Source organism: Anolis carolinensis, chromosome 2 (assembly GCF_035594765.1).
Source record: "Anolis carolinensis isolate JA03-04 chromosome 2, rAnoCar3.1.pri, whole genome shotgun sequence".
In the NCBI taxonomy this organism is placed as follows: Eukaryota; Metazoa; Chordata; class Lepidosauria; order Squamata; family Dactyloidae; genus Anolis; species Anolis carolinensis.
Window position 1 is genome coordinate 117,005,933 of NC_085842.1, and position 20,572 is coordinate 117,026,504.

The 20,572-nt window shown below is 41.6% G+C and overlaps 1 long non-coding RNA gene across 1 annotated transcript; it reads left to right on the forward strand.

Moving 5' to 3' along the window:
* Positions 1–1,574: 1,574 nt before the first annotated feature.
* LOC134296198 (uncharacterized) lies at positions 1,575–3,626 on the forward strand. The gene is made up of 2 exons (XR_010002800.1): positions 1,575–1,680; positions 2,468–3,626. It is a non-coding gene; the product is annotated as an uncharacterized LOC134296198 (long non-coding RNA).
* The last annotated feature ends 16,946 nt before the right edge of the window (positions 3,627–20,572 follow it).

The window sequence follows — 20,572 nt, forward strand, 5'->3', positions numbered from 1 at the left end:
GGAACAAGAGGCCTGGCTTTGTGAACAGGCGTTTATATAACAGAAATGGCTATTCTGGTGGAAGGAGCCAAAATATATACAGACACCGAGTATCAAACAGAAGTTCAAGTCTTTGGGCACTTTGACATGCAATTATCCTACCCTGCACATGTTTTTTTCTGCAGTTCTCTGTGCCCAGACAATACTGTAACCCTCCCACATTTTTCTACTGACTCTTCTCAGTTTCTTTGTAAACATAAAGAAAGGAATATCAGAACAATTTACACAATGCCTTTTGACAAGTAGCTCTGAGATACATATTTTGTTCCTAACAGTGGGTGTCCTTTGTGACAGGTTGTCTAGAGGTATGATAAAAGTATTCTTCCTTGCTTATGTGGTAAGCTTAGCTCCACTACTCAGAGAAGCAAAAATGGCCACAGGAACATGCAGAGGCATTCATCCATATACCTATTATGGTTTGTTTGTTGACAAAGGTCCTCCACTTAACTTGCCATAATGCATGGGAGAGGTAATTTGACTGAGCAGCTTCATAAAGCTGCAGAGTTCACTGAATACAGTGCATGATGTGTTTATAAGTACTCTTAAATGAACAAAACATTGCTGTTTTAGGCACCAACAAAGTGGAACCCTGAGGTCACATGTGACCTGCAAACCTGTGTGCAGCCTTGCCTTCCCAGATTCCTCTTCTTCGGGTTTTTTTTTTGTCAAAAAGTAGAGCTGTGTTAATACTTCTGAAAGTTTCAAAAAGCAGCAGGTGATTTTTTTAGATCATGGGATTTGTAGTTTGGTGAGGCAGAGAAAGCTAATGATCTTGTAAAATAACAACTCCCATGATTCTATCGCATTCAGCCATGACAATTAAAGTGGTGTAAAACTACATTACTTCTATAGTATAGATGCATCTATTGATTTACATTTTAAAAGTTGGGTTTTTCAAAACCAGAAGTCGACTTCTGGCCACTTTCATTTATTATTTTTGAGGCATTTGTGGCGGTTTATGCAGCTCCAAGGTCCAATCTGCCCTATAGAAATACGATGACATGGAAATTAAAGGGTCTAAGATGTTACAGTTGCTTAGATAAGATCTACAAACAATTCAGCAATTGTCATGGGGGATCACATTTTCTCTCTCCCCCTCCCCCCCCCCGGTTATTCCTTCATGTATTCTCCATAGTGCTTCTATTATCCTTTAGGTTAATATATTGGATGTTTTATCCTAAAATACTCAATGTAGCTCAAGCAATCCATGTCCTCAGTATTTTCCAGTTGTTTTTTCAGAACAAAATAGACCATTTTTAACATGCGCTTTAACAAACTTTCATATGTTCAAATCTGTTTCTTACTTGCTTGGCATTTATTAGGCACAACAGTTTTATTTAGATAGGGAAATGAATGCCTGGATCTCATCCTGTCCACAAATACCTATGGTTTTGAAACAGATTGCTTAATCCCATTAGGTGTAAAAAATATATCCACTGTGCAAGAACAGGCCCCATTAGTCAGCCAGTTCGGGCAGCATCAGAGATGTTTTTGGCCCTTTAAACTGTAATGAGTCCTTATTTGCATTCAGACCAAAGAACATGTTTAGGTCAGGGCAACTCATTTTCTGAGCACTGGCTGATCTACAGGCTTTCCTGCCTGTAGGAAAATGTGAAGGCTTCATCACCTCCTCGTTTTAAGGTAGTGTTGTGTATTGAGTACCTAGAAAGACTGCAACATTTGTACAGTTTGCCAAAGCTAATAGGCAGTCCCTCTAGACACATCCTGTGAGTAAACATTGCATGCAGCCAAATAAACAAAGCTTATAAGTGTAAGAGAATCTGTTGACCCCCAGCTATACTGCTACTCTGCTGGAAATGGCAGAAACGTGAGCTTTCTTCAAAGCATTATTTTCTTCCCCACAGATAAATTGAGCATCAACATGTGGTTTGTTTGTCAGGACATTTCCAGATCTTCGTGTAAGGTCCTTAAAGGAGAGGCTAGCTGCAGGAAGAAAGGATAACAAGACCACTTCCAGAATGTAGGAGGGCAGAAAATCATTGAGTGCCATGGTTTTGGAAAATGTGGTCTTAAGATTTAGAATATAAGATAGTTTTCACACTTTGGGATGCAAATCATATTGTTGGGCTACAAGTCCCATCAGTCCTAATTAGCAGAGAGTGAGGAATACTGAGAGTTGGAGTACAATAACATCCAGTGGATAGTACCTTGCTCAGCTCTTGTTGTCATCTTCCAATTGTCATGATTTATCATGGAGTTTCTGAGGTCCTCTTTTCTACTTGAAACTAGCCTCTCTTCCTTCCCAGGTTGCTGGCAGCTGCTGACAACTGGCTAGGTGTGTTCCCTTTAAATTGCAGTTACTGAGATCCCCGGACATCCGTAACCACGAATTAACGGATTGGCACCGGTTTCATATCTTATTTCTCTGAGCTGATTCTAAGCATAACTACTATTTCGCTTTTTGCAGTGAGACCTCTCAGCTCCGGAAAAACCATATTTATTACTACGGCGACAAGTTTAAAGAGACAACAGCTGATTGTCAAATCAAGCCTCTTCACTGGTGCGCCATTTGCCTCATCGCCGTTTTATGCATCATCAAGTTCAGACTGCATGCTGAACACGGAGAGGGTAATCCAGGGGTCTCCTTGTGCCTCCAATCTCCATCTGCCCCTCCTCCCACTGAACCTTGGCTAGCTTGGCCATGCTATGGACATTCAATGAAACCCCCTTTCCTCTCCCTTGGATTCTGTACTTTCCTATGAGACGTATGGATTTACCCTGGACTTTTGGGTGGGTGGGAGTGGGCAATATGATTTCTGATTCTGTGAATGTATTCAGTGTATCCCTATATGTCTCCTTTTTCCCTTATGTCCCAATGTATGAAATATTAAGGATCATCTCTGTTTGACCTGGTTGGCAGAAAAGTCAACTGCATTCCTGAGAAGGGAAATCCTCTCAGAAAGGACACAATCAAATACCTTGCATGAACAATAGACACTGGTCTTCCCTTTTGAGTCTCGGAGCAGGCCGCTCAAAAGAGGAATTGATCACTTGGTTCCTTGTCACATTCAAATCTGGGACAATCTAGCCTTTGGAAAGCCAAGATTGTCCTGCCTGTCATTCCTTTTGTCCATTTACCCAGCCGAACATATTAACAAAGAACTCGCCCATCTGCTCTGCTTCCAGGCTTTGGTAAACCGGAATCTGGCAAGCCACACCAGACCAATATGGATATTTTTCACTCACGGAAATAATCTTTGGACACCTTGAGGGCTTTTGAGCTATTGGTGCCATTATGTACAGATTAGACCCACTGATTCATTCACTAATCCACTCGGCAGCCCTTTGTCAATGGCTCAGACTGCCCTCTCGCTCCTGATTGGTTGAGGAGCCGAAGCGGGGATGGCTCTCTGATTGGGTGAGGCATTCGCGCCTCTCCTCCAGCTGATTATGACAGCCAATCGGCATGAGGCCGGCTAGGGAAGGTGTGGTGGGAAGTTCAAATCTCACCACCCAGTTTCTTTAATATAAAGTGTGCTGTATCCTGTTGTATGTCATGTCTTCTTGACAAATGATTGCTGTTGACATCCTATCCAGCTAGATCGAATAAAATTTGGTGGTCTTCAGCTTATGGTGAGAATTATTTGGGATTGGGGGATCTCTGATTCACAGCAGCTCTCTCCTTCTCTCCAGAAGCACAGACCCTCGGGGAGGTCCCAAGTCTCACTCCTTTATAAGGAGACCTCCAAATTCTAGCTCGATTTAATTTCTATTGGTAAGATTTGACTTCCTCTGAAGTTGAGAGAATGTATGCTGGCCAGAGTCACCCAGTGGGTATCAAACAAAGCTATTATTATGAATTAACCCTTTCTCTACTACCGGACAGCTGCTAATGTTTGGCTATGATGCTAATAAGAACTCCAAGACCCATCTGTATGTGGATGTGCCTTCAAGTCACTCATTGTCTTATGGTAACTCAATACATTTCAGAGTTTTCTTAGGCATACCCACAGTGGGTGGGATGGTGATGGTGGCCAGTTTCTTTCTATGAAACATAACTTACAGCACCTGGTATTCATTGGTGGTCTCCCAAGTACTAACCTCATAGGTACTAACTTCATAGATCAGATGAGACCTATTGCCTTTAGGCTCTTTAGGCCTCCTACTATGTAGCAAAGGTCCAACTCAAAAGAATATTCTATTTGTTTGTCACCAGACTCTAAACTGATGGTTCTCAACCTGGGGTCCCCAGATATTTTTGACCTTCAACTCCCAGACATCTTAACAGCTGGTAAACTGGCTCGGAATTCTGGGAGTTGTAGGCCAAAATCATCTGGGAATCCCAAGTTGAGAACCAATGCTCTAAATTGACATACTTCACTTGTCTTTTAAAAAAATATACAACACCAGACATTTGCTAGTCCATCAACTATACCTATTTACCATGGAAAGCAGTGCAATTTGCATGTTGCATTCTTTCTGATACCTGTAGGAAAGAGCCATTTCTGGGAATTTGGACTTGTCTAGACTAACAAAAACCCCAAATCTACTGCTAGCCTTTTTAATTTTTTTAAATCATGTCAGAAGTGACTTGTGAACATACAGCAAGTCACTTTTGGTGTGAGAGAATTGGCCGTCTACAGAGATGTTGCCCAGGGGATGCCCAGATGTGTTACCATCTTGCTGGAAGGCTTAGCTCATGTCCCCACAAGCTTGAGCTGACAGACAGAAACTCACCCCGTCAACAACCCAACCTTCAGGTCAGCAGTTCTCTGGTGAGCCCGGAGAAGTGAAAAGGAAACCCATTCTCTCCCCAAATCCCCCTCTAAAACCTTTAAAAGAAAAGAAAAACTTATCCTGCCTATCATGGTCATGTTTGCTGAAGTCATTATTTCTAACTGCATGGGTGCCCCATGCTGACATCAGCAGACACGACAGGCAATGTCTAGGTGCTCACAGGGAGCTCCATGGCCAGAAAGTAACTGTGGCAACAACACGGGGACAAGGGGACAAACCACCATGGAGACAGGCTAGACTCTTTAGGCCCTGGCCCCAGTCAGCAGAGTCATGCTAGATATGGGCTGTTCTGAGGTAGAAATACACTGGAGTAACTGCCTGGAGTAAACACGGTCTTTGCCTTTGCCTCACTTATGCAAAGAAGCATTCTCTCCAGAATTTAAAGGATTCTTTTTCCTTTAGGCTAAAACCACCAGGGGGTGACAAAATTGTGCAAAATTGCATTTTCTGTCATATCTAGTAAGGAGTGATAGAAGTCCTGTTATGCTCATCGTGCCATGGAAGATAATATGGAAAAACAGACCTCTATGTCACTGAAGCATAGGAAGCTAAATGTGCCAAACTAGATAAGGCCTTCTTGCAACATTATTGCTCTGAGCAGAGCAAACTATATCTTCTCGGCTTTGCCTTTTTTTCTTTTTCTTTTAAAGCCTGCCTTTATATATTTGCTTAACTAATAGATTCCAGCTGCTCTCATTCTTGCTCTCAACACATCTGCTATATAAATACATACAAATTATGTTTGGTGTCAGCAAATGGAAACCTGACAGGAAATGTCTCCTCTGGTGACAAAGAAGGACGGGCTTGTTGACTTGGGAACAGCAATCTCACCGTGGAACACGTTCTCTCCCTGTCTGATGAGGAAGATGATTTAAGTATTTAGAGAGTGAGCAAGTACTCTGCGAAAGGGGATTTGATAGCTGGCCAGTGGCTATGCACATGGCAACTTTATTTCTGGTGATTACCAGTGAACCTTATGAAAGTTTGTGCATCTACATATACCTTCAAGTTGCCTCTTGATTTATGGCGGCTTTTCTTAAGCAAGTTCTGAGAAGTAGTTTCCCCAGAAATATAGGCGACAACACCTTGCATTCATTAGCAGTCTCCCATCTGATTACTACCTAGAGACTGTAGTTCTCTATATTGCCATTAGTAAGTCTGGCTCTATAACAAAGCAAAGGCAGGTGGTGAACGCAGGCAGCAGATACTGTGGGCAGTATTTAGGATATTCACCTTTGCAAGGGGAAAAAGCTACAGCCTCTTGCTGTATCTTGTACATTATAATCTGCTTGAGGTGTGGTTGAGTATGCAGTTTCATAACTAGTACTGAAAGTATCAGCAAGTTTCCACCACCACTTCATTTGGTTTTTATAGTAATAGATAGGGGCCACCATTCTGTCCTTTGCCTCCTGAAACAATTCAGTTTGTCTCTATCAGACATTTTTGTCTACATTTGGGCCTCCACATTTTGACTGTTGGGGATTTGCTTATTCACAGATTTGATTAAACTGTTATCTCTCAGAATCTCTAGGCCCTTCAGTATGATTTAGTTTCCAGCAGATGCTGGCCATAGATTTGTATCAGAGGATTTAGAAATATCTAGAGAGGTGTTCTCTCAGATTAAAAAAAATATTTAAAATTACATTTATTGAGATTTAGACAACACTAACAGACAACAACAGCACACTAAAATAGCACATTTTCATGTTTTTTAATGGCTGCTAATGCCAGTGAATGTGGAGGGATGACTATATTTAGAATTTAAGTGTGAGAAATAGGTGTTAGCTCCCTTAGAGAAAATATGAAAACTGAATCTGTTGACTGAAGACTGAAAATACAAAGACTGAAACAGCTTCTCTATACAAAGTTTCCATACTTACCTGATTTCAACAAGCTTAAGAAAAAACCAAAACAAACAAGGAGGACCAAGTTTCAAACTAAATAATTTTACTAATTGCTTTCATGGTATGCATACAATTGATCTTAATTAACTAAAGAAAAGAGCTTGAATGAGTTAGACCTTTTAAATTCACTTTGTTGAACCTGAAAAAATAAACAACAAGAATCAAATGAGGTAGAGAAGGGAGGGTATATGCCCAGAGTCCCTAGAAGTTTTCTCAGGGCATATAGTTTAGTTGCTTAGATAAAAAATTATTTATGACAATGTACTGCAACAGATAGATGAGTAAATAGAGAAATTGGAACTAAAGAACTCAGGATGAGCATCGGTATGCATGGGGCACTATGCAATCTAGAATCCCCAATTGATCTAACAGCAATGAAAATGAAGGGAATGAGAAGGCTTGCTTTTCTGACAATAAGCCAAGCTACAGTGACTGACCTAAGTCACAGTGATTCTCTTTACATTGTTCTCATCCTTTACCTGATGCCATTACTTCTTGTCGTTCCAGAAACAACAGTGTTTAAAGTTGGAGGTTGTCATGTAAGGCATTCCACATTTACCTGAATGAGAAAAAGGAAAGGAAAGCAGTGTATTTAGTGTAGCATGTCATGTAATCCTGAGGTGAGCCAGGACTTCAGACTCCAGTTGGGGATTAGCAACAGGTGAAGGTGGGAATGAGGCCATGTATCTGCTGAATTCCATAGGAACTTTGCTCTCCCAGGAAGGTCTGTTTCAGTATCCAAAATTTTAGTGGGTATATAGAGATAGAGTTTAGGTGTCCAAAGCAAAGTGATAGACAAAGCTAAGAAAGGAATGCAAGCACAATATATGTAAGAGTTCTGCATACTTGTAACCAATTTCAATGTCTCATTTTCTCCAATGCAGAAAATTTGGGGAATTAAAGAAAATGTCCTTCTTTTACTTACCCCCTTCAGCTACCCACTTGACCATGGCTAGAATGGGCAGAGCACATTTCACTGAAAACCAGCAATACTCCAGTGATTCTCCATACTGAGAAGGTGTCTACAGATCCTGACACATCAGTAAGTGAAGTGACACAAGAATGGTGGTGCGAGGTGTGGTTGGTGAGCTTGAAGGACACTTGTGCTGATCCAGCAGCTCATCCCCCTTTCAAAAAATGTTTGGTTCAGGATACAAAGAGCAGGGTTACAACTCTAAAAAAATAGGCAGCCTGAAAGGCATAGATTAACAAATGCAGATTTTTCAGCATAGAAATACAATGTTAGGGAGAACTTCAGTTAACTTCTCCTTGCTGTGCATCTGTGGGAGGAAGGTTAGCGCTCTGATCAATTCCCCAAACTGTCAAGTGGCAACCCCAATATGGGCATGGAACAGATGAAAAGACTGAGGAGGGAGGCTGAACTGAAATTTACAACCACTTTTTGAGCTACAAAAAGCCCCAAGAGTTTGAGTGGATGTGGGAGGCACAAAATTGTTAAAGCACAACTTACAATCACCACTTGACCCACCTGGATGTAGCATTTGATTCTATTGTGTTGTGTAAATTTTAGATTCTCAAACAATGCAAAACTGCTTTCCAGCACTGAATCTTTGCCTTGTGCTGTGATATATAAACACCTTGCATGGACATCCTGCACTTGCTTCTAATGATTTGTTCAACAGCATCTCCCCTGTGAGATGTTGCTATAAATCATTTAGGTAAATGTTACAACTTTCTTTCCTTTTATGTGGGCTGAAAATTGACCTGTAAGTAGCTACAGTAGCAATCAATACACTTTTAATCCACTACCGAATTTATTTTTGTGTCTACACAGAGAAGGTAAAAGAACTTTGTTTTCACAGTTAGTTATTTTAGAGAATGGCACATTGTTATATTAACCATTTTTGAAATTCCTTGTGAATTTAGAAACTAGGTTTTTAAAATATAGAATAGGTAGGTATGGCTGCACTTTTTTTGTTAAGGCAACTAAGGCCCCTTTTACACTACTATATACTCCAGATTATCAAAGAAGATAATCCACATTATCTGTTTTGAACTGGATTATATGAGTCTACACTGCCACATAATCCAATTCAAAGCAGATAATCTGGATTTTATATGGCAGTGTAGAAGCAATGGTCCCTCAAATATTGCTGAACAACTGCTGAGCTACTGAACTTGCTGACTGAAAGGTCAGCAGTTCAAATCCGGGAAGCGAGGCGAGCTCCGGCTATTAGCCCCAGCTTCTGCCAACCTAGCAGTTCAAAAAACATGCAAATGTGAGTAAATCAATAGGTGGGAAGGTGATGGTGCTCCATGCAGTCATGCTGGCCACATAATCTTGAAGACGTCTATGGGCAATGCTTAGAAATAGAAATGAGCACCAACCCCCAGTCGGACACGACTAGACATAAAGTCAGGGGAAAACCTTTCCTTTACCTAGTAGTCTGATCAGGTTATTGATCAGGCTGCCTGGGATATACCTCACAACCTCTGAGGATATCTGCCATAGATGTGGGCGGAACGTCAGGAGAAAATACTTCTGGAAAATGGCCATACAGCCCGGAAAACACACAACAACCCTGTGATCCCGGCTATGAAAGCCTTCGACAACACACTGACTGTGATTGACAGGAAATGTTTGAAGGAGCTCTGGTTCTCCAGTCCTACACTAAAGGATAATCATCCACATCAACATATACACAAATATGACATCTTTCATGTTAGTTGTGTGGGAAGGGAGGGGGAAGAGTAAGGGTAAATGGAGACTATCAAATGCCTTCGCTGCAGCTTAGTAAATTTCAGAGTCAAAGGGAATTCTATTTAAAATTGGGAAGAAACTGGAAAATTATCTAATCTTAGTGAGATAATTTTCCAGCAAAGACATGAAATCACCTGGTAGCTTAAAAACAGAGTGAGACCTGCAGAATAGACTCAGCAAACAGCAGAAGCTGTTCTAAATAACAATATTATTTTTCTTTGAGTTACCTAGCAGATAAATAACATTCAATTTCCCCAGCAGTTAGAAGCTGGCCTTGTGATTTTAAATATCAGATCATTTATTGAAACTTCAAACAATGGGATATTCTTTTTAATACATGAAGGGGAAAAATTTTGGGGAAGCCTTTCTGTTCTGTTCCAATCAGGGGTCTTCTTTCCCTAAAAAGTTTTTGAAATGATCACCACATTTTCTCCTTATGTTGCTCACTTGTGTAATTATACACAATCTGATACGTGTATCTAGAGAGAAATGGAACTCATAGTGAATGTGATTCACGACCAATCGACAAAGGGAACAGTTTGTTTTGCCTCTTGCTGGCTTGCAGCATCCACAGAACTCAGCAGGAAATGATTTGACAGGACAGCGTGTTCTCCAACCACCTGCAACCAACTGATTTCCTGATGTTCAAAACCTATAGGAGAAACTAAAACTTACATTTCCGTCTCAGGAGAAGCTGAACATTTTCATTTAGCTCTCATACATTGCTGATGTTACATCATAATATCAGGATGTATCTGCACACTGTGAAGGCAGAGCTGTATGTAACATATATCATGGACATGGCATCTAACTGACTGCAGACATAGGAGCAGTTTTTAGGGCAGAGTCCATAGGAGTGCTTTTGTGTTTGTGTGCACATGCAGGGACAATGGAAAATAATTCTCCCCAAGAGCATAGCTGGCTCTACATGGTAATATATGATATGAAAGACTATGGGTATCATGAAAAGGAGGAGAAGTGTTATTTACTTTAGGTGTTTGTCTCTATTATTACAGAGAGTAGGGAGAGATGATTCTGGGACTTTCTTCTTATACTAAATAACGTGGTTCGAGCTCATGGAGTAGTCAAAGCATCATATCATTCTAGTCTGCTCTGGTTTTCAGTCACATGGTCCATAGCAGACATGGTCCTACGATTACTCTGAACAATGTGGATCACATTTCCATACTCTTACCTGCCCCCCCCCCCCCCCGCAAACTCTGACTGTCTCATGTAGCTGAGCTCCAGCCCCAACAGTAGACAATACAATGGCATGATGATGCAACTTTTTATGCTTCTGAAACAGCAATAGGTCTGAACTTTTGGACTTGTAAGAAGTAAAAGCAAAGCAAAGACCCCAGATTACATTAAAAAAAAAAACATCCCAAGGTCTGGTTATTTATTTCATTGATGGATTGATTTGTTTTTGTTATGTATTTTCAAGCTGATGCTGGCTTTTTGTGATTCCATCATGGAGTTTTCTTGACCAGATTTCTTTAGAGAAATGTTGTTATTGCTTTCCTGTGAGGCTAAGGGAATGTAATTTGCCCAGAGTTACCCAGTAAGTTTCTGTGACTGAACAGGATGCCCTTTTCTCCTGACTTCCTAGTCCAGCACTCATATCAGTACATCATACTATCTCCTATGTTTTGACTTTTGCATTTCTAATATATCAGCAAATTTAAGCAAATGGCAGAATCAGTCAAGAAATCACTTTAATATAATCTAAATTAATAACAAACAATCAAAACATGTGCCCTTTCTTTAAACATTTCAGTACTCATCAAATGGTACACAAAAATGAAGTTGTTGTGGACTTCAGGGTAGAAGCAGAAAATTTGAATCAAGAGTTTGGCAGACACAGAAAAGCCAGACCACTTTTCATTAACATGCTTGATCTGTTTACTCACATTAAGGAGATCAGACAGAAATGGTTGACCTATGTTATTGACAGAGTTCAGATCTGGCGAGGGGCAGAGGAAAAGGAACACTTGAACTTTGGAAAGTCCAGATGGTAATGGCATTCAAGACAGTTATGTTTGCACATATGGAAAACAAGGTTCAGAATTGCTTTTGTCAAAACAAACTCTGTATATAATGTCAACATTATGAAGCTGAGTGACTTGTTTATGGTCAGCTGGTTGATGATGGTTTAAAATGTTCTGCTGAGTGCTGTTTCATGAGTGTTTTATGATATTATGATTATACTGCTGAAATGACAAATTGCTAAACAGCAATAAACAAGTCATAAGGAAGGAATGAAAAGAGGTCCTTTAAACCATTTGCTACACTAAAGATTTGCTACAAGATTGGGGGGGGGGGGAATTTCTGTTAACTATAAATTTCAGAATTTGGTAACTCCTCAAAACCAAATTTAAGGTTCTTTGTTAAAAGAGCTGTCAAAAGGCTTGACTTGGCTAAACACTTTATATATTTTTTTCATGAAAATACAAAACAGAAGTACAACCATTTCTTTGTATCTAAAAATGCTGCACATATTGCTTCAGTAATCCATGGCTTGCAAATATTTTTCAAAAAACACATAACCAAGCATTGATTTTGTCAATTTATATTAGTGACATTATTTTACTGTGAATTGTATAGAATGGGACTTAAGCATCCATGTATGTTGACATCTTTGGAGGGTCATGTAAACAAACCCCAGTGGATACCAAAGCCCCACTGTAAAAACAGGAAAAGAAAATAATCTATCAATTTGTCTTTCTGTTTGATTTCCTTAATGTGAGTACACAAATCAAGTAGGTTTATTTTGTCCATTTGTCTATGAACTTATCTATTTTTCTCCACCTCTTTCTCCAGAAACAGAAACCTCTCTATTAGATCCTAGATCAGTGGTTCTCATCCTGTGGGTCCTCAGATGTTTTGGCCTTCAACTCCCAAAAATCCTAACATCTGGTAAACTGGATTTCTGGGAGTTGTAGGCCAAAACACCTGGGGAACCATAGGTTGAGAACCCCTGTCTTAGATCACTGTGAAAATGGGAGAGCTCATTTTTTAAAATGATTGTGAGGTTGGGAGTATTGTGCTACAGAACTCTGTCATTCTGAATTCAGACATCCCAGAGTAGTTTTATGTGTTCATTTTCTGTAACCTTTTCAGGTTTGTGATCCCACCAGTTCTTTGTCACAGGCAGAAGGTATTTGTGCCACAAATTCCAATGGATCATCTGAGCAACAGTATTATGCCTCTGCTTGTAGTCTGTCTGTGCAATCTTCTTCCAGCGGCTGAGGATGTGATCCATAGTTTCATTTGCTTCCTTGCTATATTTGCTATACTTGCTACACTTGGGATCTGTAGTCAGCTTTTCAATTCTGGCTTTGATGGCATTTATTCTAATTGCTTGTTCTTGGGCTTCAAGAATCAGGCCCTCAGTCTTCTTTTTCGAAGTTCCATTTGTGAGCCACATCTTTTTTTCCTTGTCAGTTTTGCTCTCAATTTTTCCCAGGAACTGTCCATGAAGAGCCTTCTTTTGCCAGTTTTCCTGATTTTCTGGGCAGGTAAGGTCTTTCGACATTACTACATGAGTGTAATGAGTATTAGTTTGTCATCGGTTTTCTTGTTTTTCTGTCCAGATCATCCAGCTCTGCTTGCATCCAGTTCATAATTCCAGCAGTGTATCTGGGATAGCCCAGGTGTTGATAGCCTTGATTGTATTTCCACCATTTAATTTTCTCTTCAAAATTTTTCTGACCTTTTGGACATATTCTTTGCTGCCCACATTTTTCATATGTTCATGCTTGATCTTGTCCAGCTGTAGTGTGCCTAGATATTTATAGTTTCAGGATGACTGCACTTTATGGTTTGTCCATTTGGCATCTCTATGCCCTCACTGTGAGTAATTTTCCCTTTCTTTAATGCCACTGTGGCGCATTTATCTAGGGCCGAACTTCATGGATGTCAGTGCTGAAGATTCTGACACTGTTGGTCAGTGACTGGATTTCAATTTCTGATTTCTGTAAAGCATTATTTTTATTATTATTATTGTTGTAGTTGTTGTTGTTATTATTATTATTCCAGTCATAAATGCTTAACAGAAATCAGATAACACTGATAGTGTGGGACAGGGGAAAAAAGAATGCATTTAAAGGGACCAATCCACTCAGGAGGGCATACTACCAAGACTGGGAAAAAATCCTTCTCCTCCTTTTCAGTGCTGCTACCAGAATAAATGACAGGATGCAGAACATCCAATATGGAATTTAGGATAAGAAAGGAATAGGATTCCACCAGAAGTACAAGTAGCAAGAAAGTCTATTTCTCCATGCAGCCACACTTCTGTTCTTTCTCCAGGAATCTCTGCCACACTAACTCCACTCAAGCCAAGGGATATTCAGCTTACTTGGATTTATAGAGAAAAAAAGACCATACCAGAGGGAGGGAGGAGAAAGAGCAGCAGTCAGAAGGCTTATTGTTCCACCTTTTGTGAGTAGTCAGCTTTTCCCCTCCCAACATCCCTGTTGCCTCAGCACTATAAGAGGGTTTTGCAAGACCAGTCACTCTCGTTGCAACAGTGTAGTAATGGTGAGGCCACAGACCATATTTTAGTTCTTGGGGACTAGTGGTGGTACACAGACTACAGGTTGGTAACCATTGCTCTAGATAGACATGCTTCATTAAAATATAGAAGGTTGGTTGGAGAAAGGTCATACATGAAAATAGGCAATAGCATTTTGGCTTTGTCATTTTTATTTAGGATGTTACATTCTTCTGTCACATGAACCGACTTCTTAGCTGAAGACACCTGCAGTGTCCTTTGCTTCATCTGTTTCTGTTGTATGTTATGTGAGAGAGAAATTTTTGCCTGCTATTCTAAACATCTTGTTCTTTCACTTCAGGGGATGAAAAAGTCTTATAGCTCTGCATGCTTGGTAGAACACACGGCTAGCACGCTTGCTGTCCTGCCACTGAAATGGACTCCTCAGTGGAAGCAGGCAGTGATCTGTAAGAGCTAATGCTTAAGCAAATAGAATGCAAACAATCAAGATGGAACATGATACTGACAGTGCGTCACCAAGCACAACCGATGAATGAGCAAATGAAATACTAAAGCATATTAAAGAAGACGACATGAAAGGAAATGTCTGGTTCTTGATATTTTTACATGTAATTGTATCTATACAGAAGAACAAGAAGAAAAAAGGGGAGTTAGAGTCAAACTGCCATTTCTCCCATTTTGCTTACCTGAAATGTCCTTCGTTAGGAAGAATAAAGAAACAACTTATTTGCTTTTACATGTTATTTTGAATCAGTCAGTGAATATTTGCATTTATCATATTTTAGACAAATGTTTTGGGGTGTACTCAGTAGTGGATTTGCACTAACAGAAATTACTTACCATCACAAAAGGCAGGTCTTTTAGTTCTTTGTTATGCCATCTAACTACTAGAGTACTATGCAATTCTGAATAATGCTATTCTGAAAGATCTGCCACAAATCCATGGAACAACCTGAAAATATATTTTTTATCTCTCATCCCTACTTATAGTTGGATGATGTGTCCCTGAATTCCTCACCATTGATCCTAGTAGCTGGGATTTGTTGGATATGATGTCCAATAACACAATTGTTCTTGCATCTCTAGAACAGGCCTGCACAACCTGTGACCCTCCAGATGTTTGGGCCTCCAGCTCCCAGAAGCCCTGCCAACTTGCCCAATTGCTAGGAATTCTGACCTGCTCTAGAGCCTCCAGTCTTATTGGAGGCGTGGGCGTGACGTGGTGCTGGGCATGGCCGGGCAGCACGTCAGGCTATGGGAACTCGGGGCTTAGGTTGGGCCTACTTGTTTGCCTGCCTTCTTCCCTCCCACCCCTGGGCCTGTGTCCCACCCCTCTTCCCAGCCTGGATTTCCCTAGCTACTCTGCCACCATTTCCCTGCTTTTCTTCTCCCGGTTCTGCTCCAGAGGTAGGCAGAGGTGTGGAAATGAAGGCATGAGGTGTGGGCATGTGGGCATGAGGTGGCCAGGGCATAAGTCTATGGGAGCCTATGGTTTGGGCTGGGCCTACCTCCTTGCCTGCCTCCTTCCCTCCTTCCCCTTGGGCTATGCCCCGCACCTCTCCCTGGCCTGGATTTCCCTACTCCACCTCCCTTTTCCTGCTCTTCTTCTCCTGGTTCTGCTCCAGAGGGAGGCAGGAGGTGCTGGCATGAGGTGATGTCGGGCAAGGCTGGACAGGGCGTGAGGCTAGGATTGCCCGGGGTATTTGCTGGGCCTACCTCCTTGCCTGCCTCTTTCCCTCCCTCCCCTGGGCCCATTCCCCACCCCTCTCCCCAGCCTGGATTTCCCTACCTGCCCTGCCAACCTTTTCCTGCTCTTCTTCTCCCGGGTCTGTTCTGGAGGGAGGCAGGCTTGGTGGGGATCAACCAGGCTGCGGAATCGTAATGACGGCTCCGGCCCTGGCAAGATGGCACCGACACTGGGGAGCCTCATCTCTTGAAAGAAGGGGGGCCGGCAAGACAGGTATCTTGGTCCTGGAGGCAGGGCCAGGATGGAGGGAACCAGGAATGGAGAGTCTGAGGAGGAGAGCCAAGTCTTGAACATGGGAGATTTAAGTTTTAGAACCATAACAGTTGTATGTAGTATAGCGTGTGTTGCTTGCACGTTCAGAAGATGGCGCTGTTTTTGAAGCTAAGCATGTTTTTATCTGTCACAGGAGTGACATCTGTATAATAGTAGGTATGTGAATACATAAAAACACCAATTTGCTGCATTTTGTCAAAATTTCGTAGCAATCGGTGAAGTAGTTTCAGAGATATGATGTCATGAACAGACATTTACATTTTTATTTATATAGATTTTGTTCCCAAACCCTCTCACATGCTCTCTAATACATGTGAGGGCATTTCTTTTTATCTTCCCCAGGAAATTTAATGTTCAATAGAGACTTTAAAAAACCATTAGGGGAACAAGAAGTGACTTTCACTTCATTTTGTTAGGAAGTTTCTCTTGGTTGTTACATGATCCAGGTATCCTTGGAATATGGCAAAAATAGCCTAAAGGGCATCTGGATAAAAGGTTTTATGGTATGAGGAAATGTGCCCCTCCCAAGTTCTCTTTAGAGCAGGCATGGGGAAACTAAGGCCCGGGAGCTGGATGTGGCCAACTGGGCACTTACCTCAGGTCCTCCTCATTTTCCCTGTCCGCTTGGCATAAGGACACGATGGCCCACTGTGTCCTTATGCCAAAACGATGGGGGAGGAAGGCAGGCAGCAGCTGAGAGCCCTCTGGAGCACTCTCAGCCATCGCATGTCTCACCCTCCTCCCAGCATAAGGACGGTGTGGCCCCATCCTTATGCTGGGAGGATCGGTCAAGGAAGGCACATGGCAGCTGAGAGCCCTCTGGAGCATTCTCAGCCACCGTCTGTATCGCCTTTCTCCTGGCATAATGCCAAGAGGACAGCCCAAGGATTGGGGAAGGAGGGTCGAGGAAGTTGCTACATGTCCTGCCTTCCTCCTGGCATAAGGATAGGGCAAGCAGCTCTGTCCTTATGCTGGGAGGACAACCTGAGGATGATCCGGGCCAGGCCCTTCCCTGCCCCCTCCTAGCCCCTCTCTCTCCTGGTCCCTACCTCTTGCGAGTTCACCCCATCCAGCATGTGAACGGCTAGGCTCTCTCGGCGACGCAATACGCCCCCAAGGCAAAAAGGTTTGCCCATGCCTGCTTTAGAGGGTAATGTCCTAGCCTTCTAGTTCTGATCCAGAGTGACTACTCTAGGTAAGTGTGTATCAGAATAAGATATCCTGCTCTCTTCTACTCAACAAATAGAAATCAAGCCAATTTAACTCCAGTAAATTCAACCAAAATAAATCATTCAACATCTTTCAGACTTCTGGAGGGGCAGTTGTCACATTTCAAAGTCTTATAAATGATGCATTTCTTAGGGTTCTTCTACACTGCCATTTAATCCAGAATATCAATTCTGATAATCCACATTATCTGCTTTGATCTGGATTATCTGAGTCTACACTGTCAGATTATCCAGTTCAAAGCAGATAATCTGGATTTTATACAGCTGTGCTGAAGGGGCCCTAGCTATTCTAATATAAGATTTCTATTGTCTGTCTTCAAAACGATGTCTATTTTGCCAAGGCATAAATTAATTTGTTGAACCATTTCTGTAGAACAATCTGCAGAAGCCTCTGTTCTACCTCCATTATTTTGGTTAATGTGACAGAATGTAATAATTATGATTCTACCAAAAACAGAGGGCTGCTCCCTGTAATGATTCACCAGTTCCCTTCTTAGCCTTTATAAAAACAATAAATGTGATTCTTCCCTTTTGGGCACACTGGTAGAAAGCATATCTTTTAACCATTCCAATTTGACAGGGACAGTCCCGATTAATTTTTTATCATGCCAATTTCCAGCTGCTTTTAAAACATTGTTGTTTTTATTAGTCTTCTCATATTCTTTCTTATTCTCAGTTTGGTTCTGTTGGTCCAAACAGATTTTTAAGTATAAATGTGGTTTGCACTTCACTCAGCAAGAGAAAGAGGAGCAGTGATAACAGAATCTTGCCCTTCCCAGTAGGTTCAGGGAAAAGGAAACTGCCACCAACTTGTCTCTTCTTTCTCTTTAATAACTTTTGCCGTATTGGCCATACTTTGATGTTGCTTGGCAATACGTGCCCCAGTTTTCATCTGTAAAATGTTAGTGCATATGAGAAGTCAAATTTTCACAAAACAAGAAGCTGTGCTTTATCAATATCTACAAGAGAAACAGTGTTCTTGTGTCAATAGCAAGTCATGAGCTCTTGGATACTAATGCACCTGACAACAAGTAATGCGACAAGACAGAAAGTTACACTGAGGTGACATGGGGACAGTCACCAATTTTGTGAAGCTCATTAAGTAACTGGATGGTAGCACCTCTCTTGCAAAATCAGAACAAAAAAGTTTAATTAAGCCCCAGAGATTTACCCTTGTTGGTTTTGTATTCATGGAGATAATGTCAATTTTCAAAAGTCAATTAAACTTCACAGCAGAAGTCTACAGGACAGCTAAAAATAATTTGCTACAGGTAAAGTGACCACTTCCTTTATCTTGTTTACAGTACTGCCATGGAAAAAAAACCAGTCATTATCTGAATGAAAGGGATTCATAGGCACCACAAATTAGATTGTTATGTGATCTCAGCTACTGCAAGAACTGCAGATTCAGGGCCTAGCTCCAAAGATTGAATGAGACACAGATGGGTTGAAGGCACTTTGTCTAAAGTGGATGCTAATAGAGTCTGTGCTCCCAAAACTGACTTGCTGCAATGAGAATATACAGTAACATTTATGGAAGTTTGACAGCAATTCAAAACAAAGGATTTTTGTTGCCTTGAGTACTGATTGGCTCAGGCTGGGGTCAGCTACTATCTGCACACCGGTTGGCTGAAGCACACTGGTAGTCACTGTTGCTGATTGGTTCCTGAGTCTGGTGGCAATTGTAATAAATTGTCATTGCCCAGTTTGAAAGTTTTGTAGCTGTTTTTTGGTCTACCTCTGGTGGATGCTTGAGAAACGGAATGTGGATAGGGTTTGTACCTATCTCCCCAGAGTAGGACAATGGGTCTTAACTGGCTAAACAATGGGTGACAAAGAGTGTTGGCATGTTTTGAATGGGTTCCTAGGTCTGGCAGGGGATTGGGTAACTTCCATGATCTTTTAGTCTGAGTCCATTGTTAGGCACATGGAGCTACTGTGAGGAGATTATGTTTCTTGCTTGGAGGAATGATGGGATTTGATCTGATATGTGTATACATGCCTATGCAACTTGCATGCTGAAAGTTGCTTGCTGAGTTTAGCTGAACTGGGTTTGTGGGAGAAAGATCACCCATAGGCTCCTGGGGCCACAAGTGTTGGGGTCCTGGGGTTTCAATAATAAGATTAATTTATGTTATAGACATATCTTATTCTCAGCTTCAATATAGTTGATTTGCACAGATAATGGATGGAACCTTTGTGCCTATATCTTCAATATAAAGGAACACTTTTTAGTCTCCTCTCAGGGTACATCGACATTAGTGCAGTTTGACAACACTTTAACCACCATGGTTCAATGCTACGGGATCCTGGGATTTTGTCACGACCCAGGCTACAGAGCACCAATAACCATACACAGAGGCCAGATTCTATCTAATATCTTTATTAAGGAAATATATAAAGTTAGTAAAAGCAAATGTAAAAGATAGTCCAGAAGTAGACCTTTCAGGAAAGGTCAAAATTAGTCCAAAGAAACAATGTCCAATATGAAATATTAAGGTCCAAAGTTGTAATCCAATAACCGAAACACTCACTTTGCCAGGCAAAGTGAGGGGAGATGACAAGGTCCTTTAGTCCATAAACTTGAGCAAGGCTAGGAAATAACTTGATACCTGAAACAAGGCTTAAAACGTGGAACAAGGTAACTAGGAACAAGAACAAGGTCCGTGGAATAACTTGGTAAAATCCGTGGAACAAGGCAAGGATTGGTCCTGGGAAACAAGGCAAAGTCCGTAGATAAACAAAGGCTGGGAAGCAAGGCGAAGGCTGGATAGCAAGGCAAGGCTTGAGCAGGAGCGAGGCTTGAATCGGAGCGCGCTGTCCAGACACAACTCGCTCCGTAGGCTGACGAATTGACTCCGCGAAGTTACTACGCGGGTAAAACATCTATATAGAGTCTAACTTTCCCACCGAAGCAGTTCTCTGGGAATCAGAAACGAAAGCTAAACTCTGAGACCAGATGTTAAACTCCTTAAAGATTCTCACGAGAAGCAGTCTTAATTGGCTACATTCTTAGCTGCAATCCTCGCACTCCTGCGCGAAGCTGAATCCAAACTTCTCTGTTGTTTACAAAACTCCCGGCGCAAGAACACGGGAGAAGTAGGCTCTGGGCTTGTTTGACATACTTCTGGGAGACAACTTTCTTGCAGGTGCAAGGTTCCCAGATCTGCCTGGGAAAGATCTGGCTGAGAGGAATCCAGTTCCGACTGGGAAGGTAAAAAACCCAAGTTTTCATCTTCATCAGGAATTACAATGTCCTGAGCAGGACTACAAGGCCCATGGATCATCACACTATCCCCCTCCTCAAGGCCCCTCCCAAACTGGGACTCTCTCCCCGAAGCGCGAGGCCGCGGTTTGGTGGGATAGGTCTGATGAAAGCGACGG